This window comes from Lolium perenne, chromosome 6 (genome assembly GCF_019359855.2).
Source record: "Lolium perenne isolate Kyuss_39 chromosome 6, Kyuss_2.0, whole genome shotgun sequence".
In the NCBI taxonomy this organism is placed as follows: Eukaryota; Viridiplantae; Streptophyta; class Magnoliopsida; order Poales; family Poaceae; genus Lolium; species Lolium perenne.
Genome location: NC_067249.2, coordinates 220,219,312 through 220,240,174, shown reverse-complemented (window position 1 = coordinate 220,240,174; position 20,863 = coordinate 220,219,312). Strand labels below are relative to the sequence as shown.

At 49.8% G+C, this 20,863-nt stretch overlaps 1 pseudogene; it reads right to left on the bottom strand.

Annotated features, from left to right (window-relative positions):
• Window positions 1–937: 937 nt before the first annotated feature.
• LOC139832630 (uncharacterized) lies at window positions 938–4,822 on the bottom strand (annotated as a pseudogene).
• Window positions 4,823–20,863: the final 16,041 nt, after the last annotated feature.

The window sequence follows — 20,863 nt, the reverse complement described above, 5'->3', positions numbered from 1 at the left end:
CTATTCATCTTCTTCGGAAACTGGACGATTCCTAGTCCTATTTCTTCCATCGTCATCATCATCATCAGTGCAATATTGATACATTGTCTCATCAACCTCCTCGATTTCTTCAGGAACAACCTCCTTGCTCCGTTTCTTCAGTTTGTCCACAATGACTTTTTCAAGTAGCACACGTTCCTGGTCACTTCTCGTCCTACTCCGTGCAGTGCCTTCTTTTTCTTGCACAGGAACTTGACTGGAATCTTCATCTTGATATGATAGTACAACAACACCGGGTCCCTGTTCATTTTCTTTTACACTCCATAGATGTCTATGGTGAAATTTCTGCACAACTTGCCATTTTCCTTTCAACTTGGTGTCTGGCACATAAAAGACCTTGGTTGCTTGTGATGTCAGAAGGAAAGGATCATTCTTGTACCAAAATTTTTCCGTGTTAACACTTTTGAAGTGTCCATCATCGTCGAGCCCGGGTTTCCTACCACCAAGGTCAAACCAGTCACACCGGAAGAGGACAACTGACCGATGGACGCCACCGCTGGAGTTGTATTGCAATCTGATGATGGATTTGAGCTGACCAAATAATTCAATGTTGTTCCCATCATGATCTCCCTCAGAAACGATTCCACTATTTTGTGTCTTTCTGTTCTTCTCACGGTCAACAGTATGGTACCGAACACTGTCAACAACACATGCAGAATATAGTCTCACTCTAAAATCTGGTTTGCACGCCAAAGCATAGAGATGAGGACAGACATCATTTCGCATTTTCCCAATCTGCAAAAAATCAACCAGGGGGTGAGTAACACACACAGCAAATTTATATCATGAACTTTTCCAATCTTCAGAAATAAACCAGCTAAAGATCTCACATGAGTCTGAAACCATCTAGCAAAGTTCTTGGCAAGCCATCTATCAACATTGATCTGACCACCTCGTTGGTTCAACTCTTGTTTGCACAGGCTGGAATGGCAACAGAAAATAGATCCTAATTATTATTTGGAGAGGCTGCAATAACCTATCTATATATGGGGATGAAGAGAAACGTACTCGATGTATGGATCAACCTCAGGGCAACTTCGGAGCACATACCACACCATGTTGTCATAGTCCTCACCTGCATACACATATTGAGAGGCTCCAATAAATTTCACACCGTGTTTGAAAACAGACAAATCACCAATATGTGAATCATCCCGCTCCAGATTTCTGCTTGGACGGTTGAATATTGTTTCAACATCGTCGAAGTATCTCGAGCAAAATGTCAGGCACTCATCAACAATATATGCTTCGGCAATCGATCCCTCCGGCCTGGCATTGTTCCGGACACAACGCTTCAATGTTAGCAACCTTCTTTCGACTGGGTACATCCAACCGTAATGCACTGGGCCTCTAAGCCTTGCCTCTTTTGGTAAATGGATGGCCAAATGCACCATCACGTCGAAGAAAGATGGGGGGAAGATCTTCTCAAGTTTGCAAAGAATAACTACGATTTCCTTATCAAGTCTGTCCAGAACGTCTCTCTTCAGTGTTTTGCAGCACAGCTCTCTGAAGAAATTTCCAAGCTCAGCAACTGCTTCATATATGTCTTCATGGATTGTTCCTCGCAGGCCAGCCGCTAAGATCCTTTGAAGCAATATATGATAGTCATGGGTCTTCAGCCCTTGAAGCTTGCACTTATCAGCAGCCACACACTTGGATATGTTAGACGCGTACCCATCTGGAAACCTCACAGCTTTTATGAATTCACAAAATGCAATTTTTTCTTGTTTACTCATTGTATACCACGCCTGTGGCATCTCAAAAGAGTCAGCTGAAACAGGCTGCAAATGCAAGTCACCTCTTATGCCCATATCTTCCAAATCAAGCCTTGAATTCACAGTGTCCTTTGTCTTGCCTTGTATGTTCATGAAAGTACCAATCAGATTATCACAGATGTTTTTCTCGATGTGCATTACATCGAGATTATGCCTCAGCTTTAGATCTTCCCAGTATGGCAAGTCCCACAAACATGACCTACGGCTCCAACACTGACCGTCCTCACGTTTCCTTTTCTTCTGAAGCTTGCCTGGTATCACATCTCTAACCCTATCAAGCTATTCCTTTAGCTCTTCTGGAGTGAATTCCGCTGGCTTCTCACGCCTTTCAATAGCACCATTGTATTCTTTGCTTTTTCTCCAAGGATGGGACAGAGGTAGCCAACGGCCGTGCCCAATAAAGCAGATTTTGTTCCTTAATTTCTTGGAGCAATTCTCTTTGTCACAACGCACACATGCCTGGTAACCAGCTGTGGCCCTCCCTGACAATGTGTGCAGTGCCGGATAATCATGAATACACCATAAGATTGCAGCACGGAGATCAAACTTGTCTGGACTATTGGCATCATATGATTTTACACCTTTCCAGAGCTCCTGCAGCTCTTCCATCAAAGGCTCCATGAAGACATCAAAATCTTTTCCTGGAGAGGATGGACCAGGGATTAGCAATGTCAGCATGAAGTTGGGCTAATCCATACATGCCCATGGTGGAAGGTTGTATGGCACCACGAATACAGGCCACATGCTGTAGGAGTTGCTCATATTCCCGTAGGGATTAAAACCATCTGTGGCAAGTCCAAGCCTTATGTTCCTGGCATCAGCGGCAAAGTCTTTATGAATATTGTCAAAATCCTTCCATGCATCCCCGTCTGCTGGATGACTGAGATCATTCTCCACGTCTTGCCGCTTCAGTTTGTGCCACTGTACTTCCTTTGATTGCTCCTTTGAAAGAAACATTCTTTGCAGCCTTGGAATCAATGGGAAGTGCCTCAGCACCTTCTTTGGGATCTTTCTCCTACCATCAGCATCTTTCCATCTAGAGGCTTTGCACTTGGGGCAATTATTCTCCTTGGCATAATCCTTCCGGAACAATACACAGTTATTCGGGCACACATGGATACTCTCATAACCAAGGCCCAACCTGCCGACTATGCTAAGTGCCTCCTCGTATGACTTTGGTATTGAGCTAGCAGGGTATTGCAAGGCCAAAATCAGGAATCGCGTTGAATGCAACGTTGCTAATCCGGTAGTACGACTTGGCCTGAAGTAACTTGACTGTGAGTGAAAACCTTGACATTGTACCCCCATCGCTGGCTGCGCGCTTGGCTTCCTCTATCAACTCAGCAAATATAGTGTCCTTTCTAGGACCTTGCGGTTCTGACTTGTACAAATCAGCAAGCAGATCAGGAATTCTATCATCTTCGTAACCATCTTCCTCTTGCAAACCAAAATAGTGTGCCTCTGCATCACCTCCACCAACATGGTGTGCCCCTGCATCACCTCCATGTCCAGCCTCAGGTTCACCTCCATGTCCAGCCTCAGGTTCACCTCCATGTCCATGTCCGGCTTCAGGTGCACCTCCTTGTCCTCCATGTCCAGCTTCAGGTACAGGATGTAATGGTTCTCCGTGGAAGACCCATCTGTCATAAGTGCTTGCCATCCCATAAAGAAGCAAATGAGCCTCTACTACATCTAGAGGTTTTGTGCACCGGTTGAGACAGCTACGACATGGGCACAACACCTGATCATCATTGGCAGCACTCAAGCGAACAAACTGCATAAACTCGGCCACTCCCTTTGTGTGTTCAGGGGAAAGCCTTCTAATTCTTGTTGTAATCCAGCGTCTGTCCATCTGCAGAAGAACAAAATGATGCAATTAGAAAACACCTAACTGCACAGCAGTTCCAATTTCAAGCAATGCACAGCAGTTAAATTCGATTTTCTGAACTGATGAAGAAAAATAGATCAAGAGGCGAGAGATGAGAGGGGTGCAGACCGGGAGATGCGGAGGGGCTCATCATCGGAGAGGGCCGGGGCTCGTCCTGGAGAGGGACGAGGCTCGTCCTGGAGAGGGCGAGGGGCTCGTCCTGGAGAGGGCGAGGGGCTCGTCATCGGCGAGGCAGATGGACAGCAGATCCCTTGCTCGGACGCAGCGCCGGCACACCCACCACCGCCGTCACCTCGGACTTTAGTCCTAGTAAGAGCACATATTGGATCACTGACGAAGAAGAACAGATCGAGAGGGGAGAGATGATAGGGGTGCAGACCGGGAGATGCGGAGGGGCTCGTCGTCGGAGAGGGCCGGGGCTCGTCGTCGGAGAGGGACAGGGCTCGTCGTCGGAGAGGGAAGGGGCCACCACCGCCACCGCCACTGCCACCGCCGCTGCCGAGCGACTGGATTCGAATTTCTGCTAGGTTATAGGAGGGAGTTGGATTCAGAAGGGATATTTGGGCTTCTCCTGGGCGCCAAAAAAAATCAAAAAGAGTGAGGGCTGGGAGTCGAACCCAGCACCTCTAGATATGTCAACGTGCCAGTTAACCAATGAAGCTATTGGAGAGATCTTGTCAGCTTACCATCCTTTATCCTTTACATAGTGGAACTAAGGCAACTTCTACTGACTGTGGGGCCATCTAGCAGTAGATACCACTGGGTTGGGCCATTTTGGGGTGGGTGGGGCCATCTAGCAGTAGATACCACTGGGTTGGGCCATTTCTGGTAATTTTATGTGGATTAGGGGCCAACAGGTAAAATGGAGTTCCGGTAATAAATTCTGCCTCCTCCGCCTCTCCGCTTGATGGTTCCACTCCTCCTCCCACTATACGAAAAACCCTCTTCTTCCTCCTCTGTTCCTCCGCGCCATTCTTGACGGTTCTTGCCGCTTCTTCATTCTCGCCGCTTCTGCCTCCTCCGCGCCATGGACGCTTCTTCTTCCTCTTCCTCTGTTCCGCATCCGCTTCCGCCGTCAGCCATCCAGCCCTTTACTCAGATCAGGACCTTCACCGTCCATGGCGGCAAGGAGATCACTGTTGTCTACATGAACGAGGAGCACACGATGAGCAAGTACCTGGAGATGTACGCACAGTGGTATGCGGAAGAAAACGAGAACAAATTTGTAGGATTGGATCTCGAGTACACTGCGGAGGACCCCAACCACGAACTAGAAAACTACCTCGCCATCGTTCAACTCTGCATGAAGAACCACGTCCTCGTCTGCCACTTTTCCTGGTTTGTAGACCTTAATCTTGCTCTGATTTAGTTAATCTTGCTCTGATTTAGTTAATCTTGCTCAGATTTCGCTAGTGCTTGATGAACCTAGTCGCCGTCGAGTGCTCTGTTTTAGTTAATTTGGATCTGTTTTAGTTAAATCTCGAGTGCTCTGTTTTTTTTGCGGGGAAAAGAGATATATTAATTAAACAGGAATATTACAGTCAGCCACGACCGCCTCAGCAATCTCTGGCGGATAGTTTTGTAGCCACACTTCCGTTCTATCCTGCATTTTCCCTAAAGCAGCTAGGGTATGACTAGCACAATTTGCCTCCCTACTGACTTTAGTAATAGCTATCTCTCTTTTCTTTGTTTGAGAGAAAATTGCAGATTGAATCTATCCATATGCTCATCTAGCATGTACTGGATTTCATTATACCAAATTAATTATCACAAAGCAAATTTCCGGAGTCCTGATCTTGCATTTAATAGACTTTTGTTAGTTTCAAAATTATATGATGCAAATTAAATGATATTTCAGTGACTAAAAAATTGCAATTACACATTTCATAAAGCATTCTTTTAGTACCAAATGGATTATGACTAGATAATTTTCAGACTCTTGATCATGCACTTACTAAACTCATGGCAATTTTATTCAAGTTATGAGATTGCATAGACTAAACATTTGTATTCCCAAATTTTATTCAAGTGTTGATCTCGCAAGTACTAAATTTTTGCATCAAATTGAATCTATCCATATGCTCATCTAGCATGTACTGGGTTTCATTATACCAAATTAATTATCACAAGCAAATTTCCGGAGTCTTGATCTTGCATTTAATAGACTTTTGTTAGTTTCAAAATTATATGATGCAAAATGAAATTTCAATGACTAAACAATTGCACTTACACATTTCATAAAAGTGTTGTTCATGCATTCTATTAGTACCAAATGAATTATGACTAGATAATTTTCAGACTGTTGATCATGAACTTACTAAACTTATGTAGTTTCAAATTTTATATTCAAGCTATGAGATTGCATAGACTAGCTTCGTAGTCCCAAATTTTATTCAAGTGTTGATCTTGCAAGTACTAAATTTTTTGCTTTCAGGACCAACGGGGAATGTAAGGCGCTGCGCACATTCCTTCAACATCAAGGAATTGTGTTCTGCTCCGTTGACAAGAGACAAGATTTTTTAAAGTTATATTACGAGAATATTATAATTCAAAGTAAGAACTGGATCGATATCCAGGAATTGGTCCACGTCAAAGGTCTCAACGAGAGAGGATATTTGATGAGGGATGGAATGGCTAGTCTTGCAAGTCGCATCATCGACGAGTCTTACAGCGAGATGAAGAACAAATTCCCTACAGAGAGGCACAATTACTGGGAAGAGCGGCCGTTGTCTGATTTAAACCTGGAGTATGCAGCTATAGATGCTTACGTGAGCTACCAGCTCTACGTTAAGATATGGTTCTTCCTGCGTTACCTTGTGTTTTTCCCCGGTTGCAAGAAGGAAGACACGCTGAGGGGACCTCTGTGTTACAAATGCAAGGCAGCAGAGAAAGAAGCTGAAGATGCACAGAAAAATGCTGCAGCTGAAATAGCAAGGTTAAATGCTGAACTTGCAAGCGTGCAGGCTGAACTAGCAAGCTTGAAGGCACCAGCTTCCAGCGACAACACCCAGCAGGAAAGTCCCCCTCATGGCATGCAGAGAAGAGGAATGATGATCAATGGCTGCAGAGTACTGATGCGCCGAAGAGTAGTGATTATTGGGACAGGAAGTGGACTGATGATGAGCAGAAGAGTGATGATCCGTGGACGACGGAGAAGAGTGATCAGCAGAGCCCGAAGAGTGATAATCCGTGGCTGACGAAGCCAGGCAATTACTGACGACTTCTCCAAGATCCATGCCTAGTTAATTCTCTCTTTTTGTATTTGCTTGTCAAGAAACTTTGCTTCTATCGTCTGTTTGTTTTATGAAGCATCTATTGCTTCTGGTTTGTAAAAAGTAACTTTTTAGTTTGAAACCAGAACATCCTTATTGTAATTAATAAGTACCTAGTTATTTGTTTTATGAAGCATCTATTGCTTCTGGTTTGTAAAAAATACTTTTAAATTAGTTGAAACCCCAGAACCTCCTTCCGGTATATGGGGTGTTTCCCGGAAATGCGCAGACGACACTTCGGAAAGGTTCTGGTGAGGTATAGGGGGGAACTCCTGCCCGCCTGGCGTCACCTGTGGGAATTATCTCGACGTTGCATGTGCCAAAAACTTTCCACTACATGTTCCTATGATATGTGTCAAAGTTTGATGCAAGGTGTAATTGTGCAAAAGTATCTCCCCTAAACCCTAGACCCTAGGCCTAACCCTACGAGGAACCCTAACTAGTAGATCTCAGGCACACCGTCGATCGTGTGGTAATGGCTCGAGTTGCGGGTGTATGTGCCAAAGGGTCCCAATCTTGGTTCTCCATGTGTATATGTCCTAAACAAACCTAAAAGAATGAAAAGGTACATTGGTGCACCCTCGCGCGGAGAAATCTAGGGGGGTAGAACCGTCGGGGCACACGTTCCGCTGTTTTGGGGGGAGGAGGGGGAGAACGACCGCCGGAACACCGGAACCCCACCAAATCTTGCATGTGGGCCTATTCTATGTGTCAAAGTGTGGTGCAAGGTGTAATGGTGCAAAAGTAGCTCCGCTAAACCCTAGACCCTACCCCTAACCCTACGCCGAACCCTAACCAGTAGATCAGGCAGCACACCCTCGATCGTGTGATAATGGCTCGAGCTGCGGGTGTATGTGCCAAAGGGTCCCAATCTTTGTTCTCCATGTGTATATGTCCTAAAAAAACCTAAAAGAATGAAAAGGTAAATTGGTGCACCCTCGCGCGGAGAAATCTAGGTAGACCCGCCGGGGCACACGTTCCGCTGTTTTCGGGGGAGGAGGGGGAGAACGACCACCGGAACACCGGAACCCCACCAAATCTTGCATGTGGGCCTATGATATGTGTCAAAGTGTGATGCAAGGTGTAATTGTGCAAAAGTAGCTCCCCTAAACCCTAGACCCTACCCCTAACCCTACGCCGAACCCTAACCAGTAGATCTCAGGCACACCCTCGATCGTGTGATAATGGCTCGAGCTGCGGGTGTATGTGCCAAAGGGTCCCAATCTTGGTTCTCCATGTGTATATGTCCTAAAAAAACCTAAAAGAATGAAAAGGTACATTGGTGCACCCTCGCGCGGAGAAATCTAGGGGGGTAGACCTGCCGGGGCACACGTTTCGCTGTTTTGGGGGGAGGAGGGGGAGAACGACCGTCAGAACACCGGAGCCCCACCAAATCTTGCATGTGGGCCGATGCTATGTGTCAAAGTGTGATGCAAGGTGTAATTGTGAAAAACTAGCTCCCCTAAACCCTAGACCCTAGCCCTAACCCTACGCCGAACCCTAATTAACCAGTTGATCAGGCAGCACACCCTCGATCGTGTGATAATGGCTCGAGCTGCGGGTGTATGTGCCAAAGGGTCCCAATCTTGGTTCTCCATGTGTATATGTCCTAAACAAACCTAAAAATGAAAATGTACATTGGTGCACCCTCACGCGGAGAAATCTAGGGGGGTAGACCCGCCAGGCACACGTTCCGCTGTTTTGGGGGGAGGAGGGGGAGAACGACCGCCGGAACACCGGAACCCCACCAAATCTTGCATGTGGGGCCTATTCTATGTGTCAAAGTGTGGTGCAAGGTGTAATGGTGCAAAAGTAGCTCCCCTAAACCCTAGACCCTACCCCTAACCCTACGCCGAACCCTAACCAGTAGATCTCAGGCACACCGTCGATCGTGTGATAATGGCTCGAGCTGCGGGTGTATGTGCCAAAGGGTCCCAATCTTTGGTTCTCCATGTGTATATGTCCTAAACAAACCTAAAAGAATGAAAATTTACATTGGTGCACCCTCGCGCGGAGAAATCTAGGGGGGTAGACCCGCCGGGGCACACGTTCTGCTGTTTTGGGGGAAGGAGGGGGAGAAGGACCGCCGGAACACCGGAACCCCACCAAATCTTGCATGTGGGCCTATGCTATGTGTCAAAGTGTGATGCAAGGTGTAATTGTGCAAAAGTAGCTCCCCTAAACCCTAGACCTTACCCCTAACCCTACGCCGAACCCTAACCAGTTGATCAGGCAGCACACCCTCGATCGTGTGATAATTGCTCGAGCTGCGGGTGTATGTGCCAAAGGGTCCCAATCTTGGTTCTCCATGTGTATATGTCCTAAACAAACTTAAAAGAATGAAAAGGTACATTGGTGCACCCTCGCGCGGAGAAATCTAGGGGGGTAGACCCGCCAGGGCACACGTTCCGCTGTTTTGGGGGGAGGAGGGGGATAACGACCGCCGAAACACCGGAACCCCACCAAATCTTGAATGTGGTCCTATTCTATGTGTAAAAGTGTGGTTCAAGGTGTAATGGTGCAAAAGTAGCTCCCCTAAACCCTAGACCCTAGCCCTAACCCTACGCCGAACCCTAATTAACCAGTTGATCTGGCAGCACACCCTCGATCGTGTGATAATGGCTCGAGCTGCGGGTGTATGTGCCAAAGGGTCCCAATCTTGGTTCTCCATGTGTATATGTCCTAAACAAACCTAAAAGAATGAAAATGTACATTGGTGCACCCTCGCGCGGAGAAATCTAGGGGGGTATACCCGCCGGGGCACACGTTCCGCTGTTTTGGGGGGAGGAGGGGGAGAACGACCGCCGGAACACCGGAACCCCACCAAATCTTGCATGTGGGGCCTATGCTATGTGTCAAAGTGTGGTTCAAGGTGTAATTGTGCAAAAGTAGCTCCCCTAAACCCTAGACCCTACCCCTAACCCTACGCCGAACCCTAACCAGTAGATCTCAGGCACACCGTCGATCGTGTGATAATGGCTCGAGCTGCGGGTGTATGTGCCAAAGGGTCCCAATCTTGGTTCTCCATGTGTATATGTCCTAAACAAACTTAAAAGAATGAAAAGGTACATTGGTGCACCCTCGCGCGGAGAAATCTAGGGGGGTAGACCCGCCAGGGCACACGTTCCGCTGTTTTGGGGGGAGGAGGGGGAGAACGACCGCCGGAACACCGGAACCCCACCAAATCTTGCATGTGGGGCCTATTCTATGTGTCAAAGTGTGGTGCAAGGTGTAATGGTGCAAAAGTAGCTCCCCTAAACCCTAGACCCTACCCCTAACCCTACGCCGAACCCTAACCAGTAGATCTCAGGCACACCGTCGATCGTGTGATAATGGCTCGAGCTGCGGGTGTATGTGCCAAAGGGTCCCAATCTTTGGTTCTCCATGTGTATATGTCCTAAACAAACCTAAAAGAATGAAAATTTACATTGGTGCACCCTCGCGCGGAGAAATCTAGGGGGGTAGACCCGCCGGGGCACACGTTCTGCTGTTTTGGGGGAAGGAGGGGGAGAAGGACCGCCGGAACACCGGAACCCCACCAAATCTTGCATGTGGGCCTATGCTATGTGTCAAAGTGTGATGCAAGGTGTAATTGTGCAAAAGTAGCTCCCCTAAACCCTAGACCTTACCCCTAACCCTACGCCGAACCCTAACCAGTTGATCAGGCAGCACACCCTCGATCGTGTGATAATTGCTCGAGCTGCGGGTGTATGTGCCAAAGGGTCCCAATCTTGGTTCTCCATGTGTATATGTCCTAAACAAACTTAAAAGAATGAAAAGGTACATTGGTGCACCCTCGCGCGGAGAAATCTAGGGGGGTAGACCCGCCAGGGCACACGTTCCGCTGTTTTGGGGGGAGGAGGGGGATAACGACCGCCGAAACACCGGAACCCCACCAAATCTTGAATGTGGTCCTATTCTATGTGTAAAAGTGTGGTTCAAGGTGTAATGGTGCAAAAGTAGCTCCCCTAAACCCTAGACCCTAGCCCTAACCCTACGCCGAACCCTAATTAACCAGTTGATCTGGCAGCACACCCTCGATCGTGTGATAATGGCTCGAGCTGCGGGTGTATGTGCCAAAGGGTCCCAATCTTGGTTCTCCATGTGTATATGTCCTAAACAAACCTAAAAGAATGAAAATGTACATTGGTGCACCCTCGCGCGGAGAAATCTAGGGGGGTATACCCGCCGGGGCACACGTTCCGCTGTTTTGGGGGGAGGAGGGGGAGAACGACCGCCGGAACACCGGAACCCCACCAAATCTTGCATGTGGGGCCTATGCTATGTGTCAAAGTGTGGTTCAAGGTGTAATTGTGCAAAAGTAGCTCCCCTAAACCCTAGACCCTACCCCTAACCCTACGCCGAACCCTAACCAGTAGATCTCAGGCACACCGTCGATCGTGTGATAATGGCTCGAGCTGCGGGTGTATGTGCCAAAGGGTCCCAATCTTGGTTCTCCATGTGTATATGTCCTAAACAAACCTAAAAGAATGAAAATGTACATTGGTGCACCCTCGCACGGAGAAATCTAGGGGGGTAGACCCGCCGGGGCACACGTTCCACTGTTTTGGGGGGAGGAGGGGGAGAACGACCGCCGGAACACCGGAACCCCACCAAATCTTGCATGTGGGCCTATTATATGTATCAAAGTGTGGTGCAAGGTGTAATGGTTCAAAAGTAGCTCCCCTAAACCCTAGACCCTACCCCTAACCCTACGCCGAACCCTAACCAGAGATCAGGCACACCCTCGATCGTGTGATAATGGCTCGAGCTGCGGGTGTATGTGCCAAAGGGTCCCAATCTTGGTTCTCCATGTGTATATTTCCTAAACAAACCTAAAAGAATGAAAAGGTACATTGGTGCACCCTCGCGCGGAGAAATCTAGGGGGGTAGACCCGCCGGGGCACACGTTCCGCTGTTTTGGGGGGAGGAGGGGGAGAACGACCGCCGGAACACCGGAACCCCACAAAATCTTGCATGTGGGCCTATGCTATGTGTCAAAGTGTGATGCAAGGTGTAATTGTGCAAAAGTAGCTCCCCTAAACCCTAGACCCTAGCCCTAACCCTACGCCGAACCCTAACCAGTAGATCAGGCACACCCTCGATCGTGTGATAATGGCTCGAGTTGCGGGTGTATGTGCCAAAGGGTCCCAATCTTGGTTCTCCATGTGTATATGTCCTAAACAAACCTAAAATAATGAAAAGGTACATTGGTGCACCCTCGCGCGGAGAAATCTAGGGGGGTAGACCCGCCGGGGCACACGTTCCGCTGTTTTGGGGGGAGGAGGGGGAGAACAACCGCCTGAACACCGGAACCCCACCAAATCTTGCATGTGGGCCTATTCTATGTGTCAAAGTGTGGTGCAAGGTGTAATTGTGCAAAAGTAGCTCCCCTAAACCCTAGACCCTAGCCCTAACCCTACGCCGAACCCTAACCAGTAGATCTCAGGCACACCCTCGATCGTGTGATAATGGCTCGAGCTGCGGGTGTATGTGCCAAAGGGTCCCAATCTTGGTTCTCCATGTGTATATGTCCTAAACAAACCTAAAAGAATGAAAAGGTACATTGGTGCACCCTCGCGCGGAGAAATCTAGGGGGGTAGACCCGCCGGGGCACACGTTCCGCTGTTTTGGGGGAGGAGGGGGAGAACGACCGCCGGAACACCGGAACCCCACCAAATCTTGCATGTGGTCCTATTCTATGTGTCAAAGTGTGGTGCAAGGTGTAATGGTGGAAAAGTAGCTCCCCTAAACCCTAGACCCTACCCCTAACCCTACGCCGAACCCTAACCAGTTGACCAGGCAGCACACCCTCGATCGTGTGATAATGGCTCGAGCTGCGGGTGTATGTGCCAAAGGGTCCCAATCTTGGTTCTCCATGTGTATATGTCCTAAACAAACCTAAAATAATTAAAATGTACATTGGTGCACCCTCGCGCGGAGAAATCTAGGGGGGTAGACCCACCGGGGCACACGTTCCGCTGTTTTGGGGGGAGGAGGGGGAGAACGACCGCCAGAACACCGGAACCCCACCAAATCTTGCATGTGGGGCCTATGCTATGTGTCAAAGTGTGGTGCAAGGTGTAATGGTGCAAAAGTAGCTCCCCTAAACCCTAGACCCTACCCCTAACCCTATGCCGAACCCTAACCAGTAGATCTCAGGCACACCCTCGATCGTGTGATAATGGCTCGAGCTGCGGGTGTATGTGCCAAAGGGTCCCAATCTTGGTTCTCCTTGTGTATATGTCCTAAACAAAGCTAAAAGAATAAAAAGGTACATTGGTGCACCCTCGCGCGGAGAAATCTAGGGGGGTAGACCCGCCGGGGCACATTTTCCGCTGTTTTGGGGGGAGGAGGGGGAGAACGACCGCCGGAACACCGGAACCCCACCAAATCTTGCATGTGGGCCTATGCTATGTGTCAAAGTGTGATGCAAGGTGTAATTGTGCAAAAGTAGCTCCCCTAAACCCTAGACCCTAGCCCTAACCCTACGCCGAACCCTAACCAGTAGATCTGGCACACCCTCGATCGTGTGATAATGGCTCGAGCTGCGGGTGTATGTGCCAAAGGGTCCCAATCTTGGTTCTCCATGTGTATATGTCCTAAACAAACCTAAAATAATGAAAAGGTACATTGGTGCACCCTCGCGGAGAAATCTAGGGGGTAGACCCGCCGGGCACACGTTCGCCGTTTTGGGGGGAGGAGGGGGAGAACAACCGCCTGAACACCGGAACCCCACCAAATCTTGCATGTGGGCCTATTCTATGTGTCAAAGTGTGGTGCAAGGTGTAATTGTGCAAAATTAGCTCCCCTAAACCCTAGACCCTAGCCCTAACCCTACGCCGAACCCTAACCAGTAGATCTCAGGCACACCCTCGATCGTGTGATAATGGCTCGAGCTGCGGGTGTATGTGCCAAAGGGTCCCAATCTTGGTTCTCCATGTGTATATGTCCTAAACAAACCTAAAAGAATGAAAAGGTACATTGGTGCACCCTCGCGCGGAGAAATCTAGGGGGGTAGACCCGCCGGGGCACACGTTCCGCTGTTTTGGGGGAGGAGGGGGAGAACGACCGCCGGAACACCGGAACCCCACCAAATCTTGCATGTGGTCCTATTCTATGTGTCAAAGTGTGGTGCAAGGTGTAATGGTGGAAAAGTAGCTCCCCTAAACCCTAGACCCTACCCCTAACCCTACGCCGAACCCTAACCGAGCTGGATCAGCAAAGCACACCCTCGATCGTGTGATAATGGCTCGAGCTGCGGGTGTATGTGCCAAAGGGTCCCAATCTTGGTTCTCCATGTGTATATGTCCTAAACAAACCTAAAATAATTAAAATGTACATTGGTGCACCTCGCGCGGAGAAATCTAGGGGGTAGACCCACCGGGCACACGTTCATTGCTTTTGGGGGAGGAGGGGAGAACGACCGCCGTAACACCGGAACCCCACCAAATCTTGCATGTGGGGCCTATGCTATGTGTCAAAGTGTGGTGCAAGGTGTAATGGTGCAAAAGTAGCTCCCCTAAACCCTAGACCCTACCCCTAACCCTACGCCGAACCCTAACCAGTAGATCTCAGGCACACCCTCGATCGTGTGATAATGGCTCGAGCTGCGGGTGTATGTGCCAAAGGGTCCCAATCTTGGTTCTCCTTGTGTATATGTCCTAAACAAAGCTAAAAGAATAAAAAGGTACATTGGTGCACCCTCGCGGAGAAATCTAGGGGGTAGACCCGCCGGGCACATTTTCCATTGTTTTGGGGGAGGAGGGGGAGAACGACCGCCGAACACCGGAACCCCACCAAATCTTGCATGTGGGCCTATGCTATGTGTCAAAGTGTGATGCAAGGTGTAATTGTGCAAAAGTAGCTCCCTAAACCCTAGACCCTAGCCCTAACCCTACGCCGAACCCTAACCAAGAGATCAGTGCACACCCTCGATCGTGTGATAATGGCTCGAGTCATGGGTGTATGTGCCAAAGGGTCCCAATCTTGGTTCTCCATGTGTATATGTCCTAAACAAACCTAAAATAATGAAAAGGTACATTGGTGCACCCTCGCGCGGAGAAATCTAGGGGGGTAGACCCGCCGGGGCACACGTTCCGCTGTTTTGGGGGGAGGAGGGGGAGAACGACCGCCTGAACACCGGAACCCCACCAAATCTTGCATGTGGGCCTATTCTATGTGTCAAAGTGTGGTGCAAGGTGTAATTGTGCAAAAGTAGCTCCCCTAAACCCTAGACCCTAGCCCTAACCCTACGCCGAACCCTAACCAGTAGATCTCAGGCACACCCTCGATCGTGTGATAATGGCTCGAGCTGCGGGTGTATGTGCCAAAGGGTCCCAATCTTGGTTCTCCATGTGTATATGTCCTAAACAAACCTAAAATAATGAAAAGGTACATTGGTGCACCCTCGCGCGGAGAAATCTAGGGGGGTAGACCCGCCGGGGCACACGTTCCGCTGTTTTGGGGGGAGGAGGGGGAGAACAACCGCCTGAACACCGGAACCCCACCAAATCTTGCATGTGGGCCTATTCTATGTGTCAAAGTGTGGTGCAAGGTGTAATTGTGCAAAATTAGCTCCCCTAAACCCTAGACCCTAGCCCTAACCCTACGCCGAACCCTAACCAGTAGATCTCAGGCACACCCTCGATCGTGTGATAATGGCTCGAGCTGCGGGTGTATGTGCCAAAGGGTCCCAATCTTGGTTCTCCATGTGTATATGTCCTAAACAAACCTAAAAGAATGAAAAGGTACATTGGTGCACCCTCGCGCGGAGAAATCTAGGGGGGTAGACCCGCCGGGGCACACGTTCCGCTGTTTTGGGGGAGGAGGGGGAGAACGACCGCCGGAACACCGGAACCCCACCAAATCTTGCATGTGGTCCTATTCTATGTGTCAAAGTGTGGTGCAAGGTGTAATGGTGGAAAAGTAGCTCCCCTAAACCCTAGACCCTACCCCTAACCCTACGCCGAACCCTAACCAGTTGACAGGCAAAGACACCCTCGATCGTGTGATAATGGCTCGAGCTGCGGGTGTATGTGCCAAAGGGTCCCAATCTTGGTTCTCCATGTGTATATGTCCTAAACAAACCTAAAATAATTAAAATGTACATTGGTGCACCCTCGCGCGGAGAAATCTAGGGGGGTAGACCCACCGGGGCACACGTTCCGCTGTTTTGGGGGGAGGAGGGGGAGAACGACCGCCAGAACACCGGAACCCCACCAAATCTTTCATGTGGGGCCTATGCTATGTGTCAAAGTGTGGTGCAAGGTGTAATGGTGCAAAAGTAGCTCCCCTAAACCCTAGACCCTACCCCTAACCCTACGCCGAACCCTAACCAGTAGATCTCAGGCACACCCTCGATCGTGTGATAATGGCTCGAGCTGCGGGTGTATGTGCCAAAGGGTCCCAATCTTGGTTCTCCTTGTGTATATGTCCTAAACAAAGCTAAAAGAATAAAAAGGTACATTGGTGCACCCTCGCGCGGAGAAATCTAGGGGGGTAGACCCGCCGGGGCACATTTTCATTGTTTTGGGGGAGAAGGGGAGAACGACCGCCGGAACACCGGAACCCCACCAAATCTTGCATGTGGGCCTATGCTATGTGTCAAAGTGTGATGCAAGGTGTAATTGTGCAAAAGTAGCTCCCCTAAACCCTAGACCCTAGCCCTAACCCTACGCCGAACCCTAACCAGTAGATCAGGCACACCCTCGATCGTGTGATAATGGCTCGAGCTGCGGGTGTATGTGCCAAAGGGTCCCAATCTTGGTTCTCCATGTGTATATGTCCTAAACAAACCTAAAATAATGAAAAGGTACATTGGTGCACCCTCGCGCGGAGAAATCTAGGGGGGTAGACCCGCCGGGGCACACGTTCCGCTGTTTTGGGGGGAGGAGGGGGAGAACGACCGCCTGAACACCGGAACCCCACCAAATCTTGCATGTGGGCCTATTCTATGTGTCAAAGTGTGGTGCAAGGTGTAATTGTGCAAAAGTAGCTCCCCTAAACCCTAGACCCTAGCCCTAACCCTACGCCGAACCCTAACCAGTAGATCTCAGGCACACCCTCGATCGTGTGATAATGGCTCGAGCTGCGGGTGTATGTGCCAAAGGGTCCCAATCTTGGTTCTCCATGTGTATATGTCCTAAACAAACCTAAAAGAATGAAAAGGTACATTGGTGCACCCTCACGCGGAGAAATCTAGGGGGGTAGACCCGCCGGGGCACACGTTCCGCTGTTTTGGGGGGAGGAGGGGGAGAACGACCGCCGGAACACCGGAACCCCACCAAATCTTGCATGTGGTCCTATTCTATGTGTCAAAGTGTGGTGCAAGGTGTAATGGTGGAAAAGTAGCTCCCCTAAACCCTAGACCCTACCCCTAACCCTACACCGAACCCTAACCAGTTGACCAGGCAGCACACCCTCGATCGTGTGATAATGGCTCGAGCTGCGGGTGTATGTGCCAATGGTCCCAATCTTGGTTCTCCATGTGTATATGTCCTAAACAAACCTAAAATAATGAAAATGTACATTGGTGCACCCTCGCGCGGAGAAATCTAGGGGGGTAGACCCGCCGGGGCACACGTTCCGCTGTTTTGGGGGGAGGAGGGGGAGAACGACCGCCGAAACACCGGAACCCCACCAAATCTTGCATGTGGGGCCTATGCTATGTGTCAAAGTGTGGTGCAAGGTGTAATGGTGCAAAAGTAGCTCCCCTAAACCCTAGACCCTACCCCTAACCCTACGCCGAACCCTAACCAGTAGATCTCAGGCACACCGTCGATCGTGTGATAATGGCTCGAGCTGCGGGTGTATGTGACAAAGGGTCCCAATCTTGGTTCTCCATGTGTATATGTCCTAAACAAACCTAAAAGAATGAAAATATACATTGGTGCACCCTCGCACGGAGAAATCTAGGGGGGTAGACCCGCCGGGGCACACGTTCCACTGTTTTGGGGGAGGAGGGGGGGAACTACCGCCGGAACACCGGAACCCCACCAAATCTTGCATGTGGGCCTATTATATGTGTCAAAGTGTGGTGCAAGGTGTAATGGTTCAAAAGTAGCTCCCATAAACCCTAGACCCTACCTCTAACCCTACGCCGAACCCTAATTAACCAGAGATCAGGCACACCCTCGATCGTGTGATAATGGCTCGAGCTGCGGGTGTATGTGCCAAAGGGTCCCAATCTTGGTTCTCCTTGTGTATATGTCCTAAACAAACCTAAAAGAATAAAAAGGTACATTGGTGCACCCTCGCGCGGAGAAATCTAGGGGGGTAGACCCGCCGGGGCACACGTTCCACTGTTTTGGGGGAGGAGGGGGAGAACGACCGCCGGAACACCGGAACCCCACCAAATCTTGCATGTGGGCCTATGCTATGTGTCAAAGTGTGATGCAAGGTGTAATTTTGAAAAAGTAGCTCCCCTAAACCCTAGACCCTAGCCCTAACCCTACACCGAACCCTAACCAGTAGATCTGGCACACCCTCGATCGTGTGATAATGGCTCGAGCTGCGGGTGTATGTGCCAAAGGGTCCCAATCTTGGTTCTCCATGTGTATATGTCCTAAACAAACCTAAAAGAATGAAAAGGTACATTGGTGCACCCTCGCGCGGAGAAATCTAGGGGGGTAGACCCGCCGGGGCACACGTTCCGCTGTTTTGGGGGGAGGAGGGGGAGAACGACTGCCGGAACACCGGAACCCCACCAAATCTTGCATGTGGGCCTATTCTATGTGTCAAAGTGTGATGCAAGGTGTAATTGTGCAAAAGTAGCTCCCCTAAACCCTAGACCCTACCCCTAACCCTACGCCGAACCCTAACCAGTAGATCTCAGGCACACCCTCGATCGTGTGATAATGGCTCGAGCTGCGGGTGTATGTGCCAAAGGGTCCCAATCTTGGTTCTCCTTGTGTATATGTCCTAAACAAAGCTAAAAGAATAAAAAGGTACATTGGTGCACCCTCGCTCGGAGAAATCTAGGGGGGTAGACCCGCCGGGGCACATTTTCCGCTGTTTTGGGGGGAGGAGGGGGAGAACGACCGCCGGAACACCGGAACCCCACCAAATCTTGCATGTGGGCCTATGCTATGTGTCAAAGTGTGATGCAAGGTGTAATTGTGCAAAAGTAGCTCCCCTAAACCCTAGACCCTAGCCCTAACCCTACGCCGAACCCTAACCAGTAGATCAGGCACACCCTCGATCGTGTGATAATGGCTCGAGCTGCGGGTGTATGTGCCAAAGGGTCCCAATCTTGGTTCTCCATGTGTATATGTCCTAAACAAACCTAAAATAATGAAAAGGTACATTGGTGCACCCTCGCGCGGAGAAATCTAGGGGGGTAGACCCGCCGGGGCACACGTTCCGCTGTTTTGGGGGGAGGAGGGGGAGAACAACCGCCTGAACACCGGAACCCCACCAAATCTTGCATGTGGGCCTATTCTATGTGTCAAAGTGTGGTGCAAGGTGTAATTGTGCAAAATTAGCTCCCCTAAACCCTAGACCCTAGCCCTAACCCTACGCCGAACCCTAACCAGTAGATCTCAGGCACACCCTCGATCGTGTGATAATGGCTCGAGCTGCGGGTGTATGTGCCAAAGGGTCCCAATCTTGGTTCTCCATGTGTATATGTCCTAAACAAACCTAAAAGAATGAAAAGGTACATTGGTGCACCCTCGCGGCGAAATCTGGGGGGGTAGACCCGCCGGGGCACACGTTCCGCTGTTTTGGGGGAGGAGGGGGAGAACGACCGCCGGAACACCGGAACCCCACCAAATCTTGCATGTGGTCCTATTCTATGTGTCAAAGTGTGGTGCAAGGTGTAATGGTGGAAAAGTAGCTCCCCTAAACCCTAGACCCTACCCCTAACCCTACGCCGAACCCTAACCAGTTGACCAGGCAGCACACCCTCGATCGTGTGATAATGGCTCGAGCTGCGGGTGTATGTGCCAAAGGGTCCCAATCTTGGTTCTCCATGTGTATATGTCCTAAACAAACCTAAAATAATTAAAATGTACATTGGTGCACCCTCGCGCGGAGAAATCTAGGGGGGTAGACCCACCGGGGCACACGTTCCGCTGTTTTGGGGGGAGGAGGGGGAGAACGACCGCCAGAACACCGGAACCCCACCAAATCTTGCATGTGGGGCCTATGCTATGTGTCAAAGTGTGGTGCAAGGTGTAATGGTGCAAAAGTAGCTCCCCTAAACCCTAGACCCTACCCCTAACCCTACGCCGAACCCTAACCAGTAGATCTCAGGCACACCCTCGATCGTGTGATAATGGCTCGAGCTGCGGGTGTATGTGCCAAAGGGTCCCAATCTTGGTTCTCCTTGCGTATATGTCCTAAACAAAGCTAAAAGAATAAAAAGGTACATTGGTGCACCCTCGCGCGGAGAAATCTAGGGGGGTAGACCCGCCGGGGCACATTTTCCGCTGTTTTGGGGGGAGGAGGGGGAGAACGACCGCCGGAACACCGGAACCCCACCAAATCTTGCATGTGGGCCTATGCTATGTGTCAAAGTGTGATGCAAGGTGTAATTGTGCAAAAGTAGCTCCCCTAAACCCTAGACCCTAGCCCTAACCCTACGCCGAACCCTAACCAGTAGATCAGGCACACCCTCGATCGTGTGATAATGGCTCGAGCTGCGGGTGTATGTGCCAAAGGGTCCCAATCTTGGTTCTCCATGTGTATATGTCCTAAACAAACCTAAAATAATGAAAAGGTACATTGGTGCACCCTCGCGCGGAGAAATCTAGGGGGTAGACCCGCCGGGGCACACGTTCCGCTGTTTTGGGGGGAGGAGGGGGAGAACGACCGCCTGAACACCGGAACCCCACCAAATCTTGCATGTGGGCCTATTCTATGTGTCAAAGTGTGGTGCAAGGTGT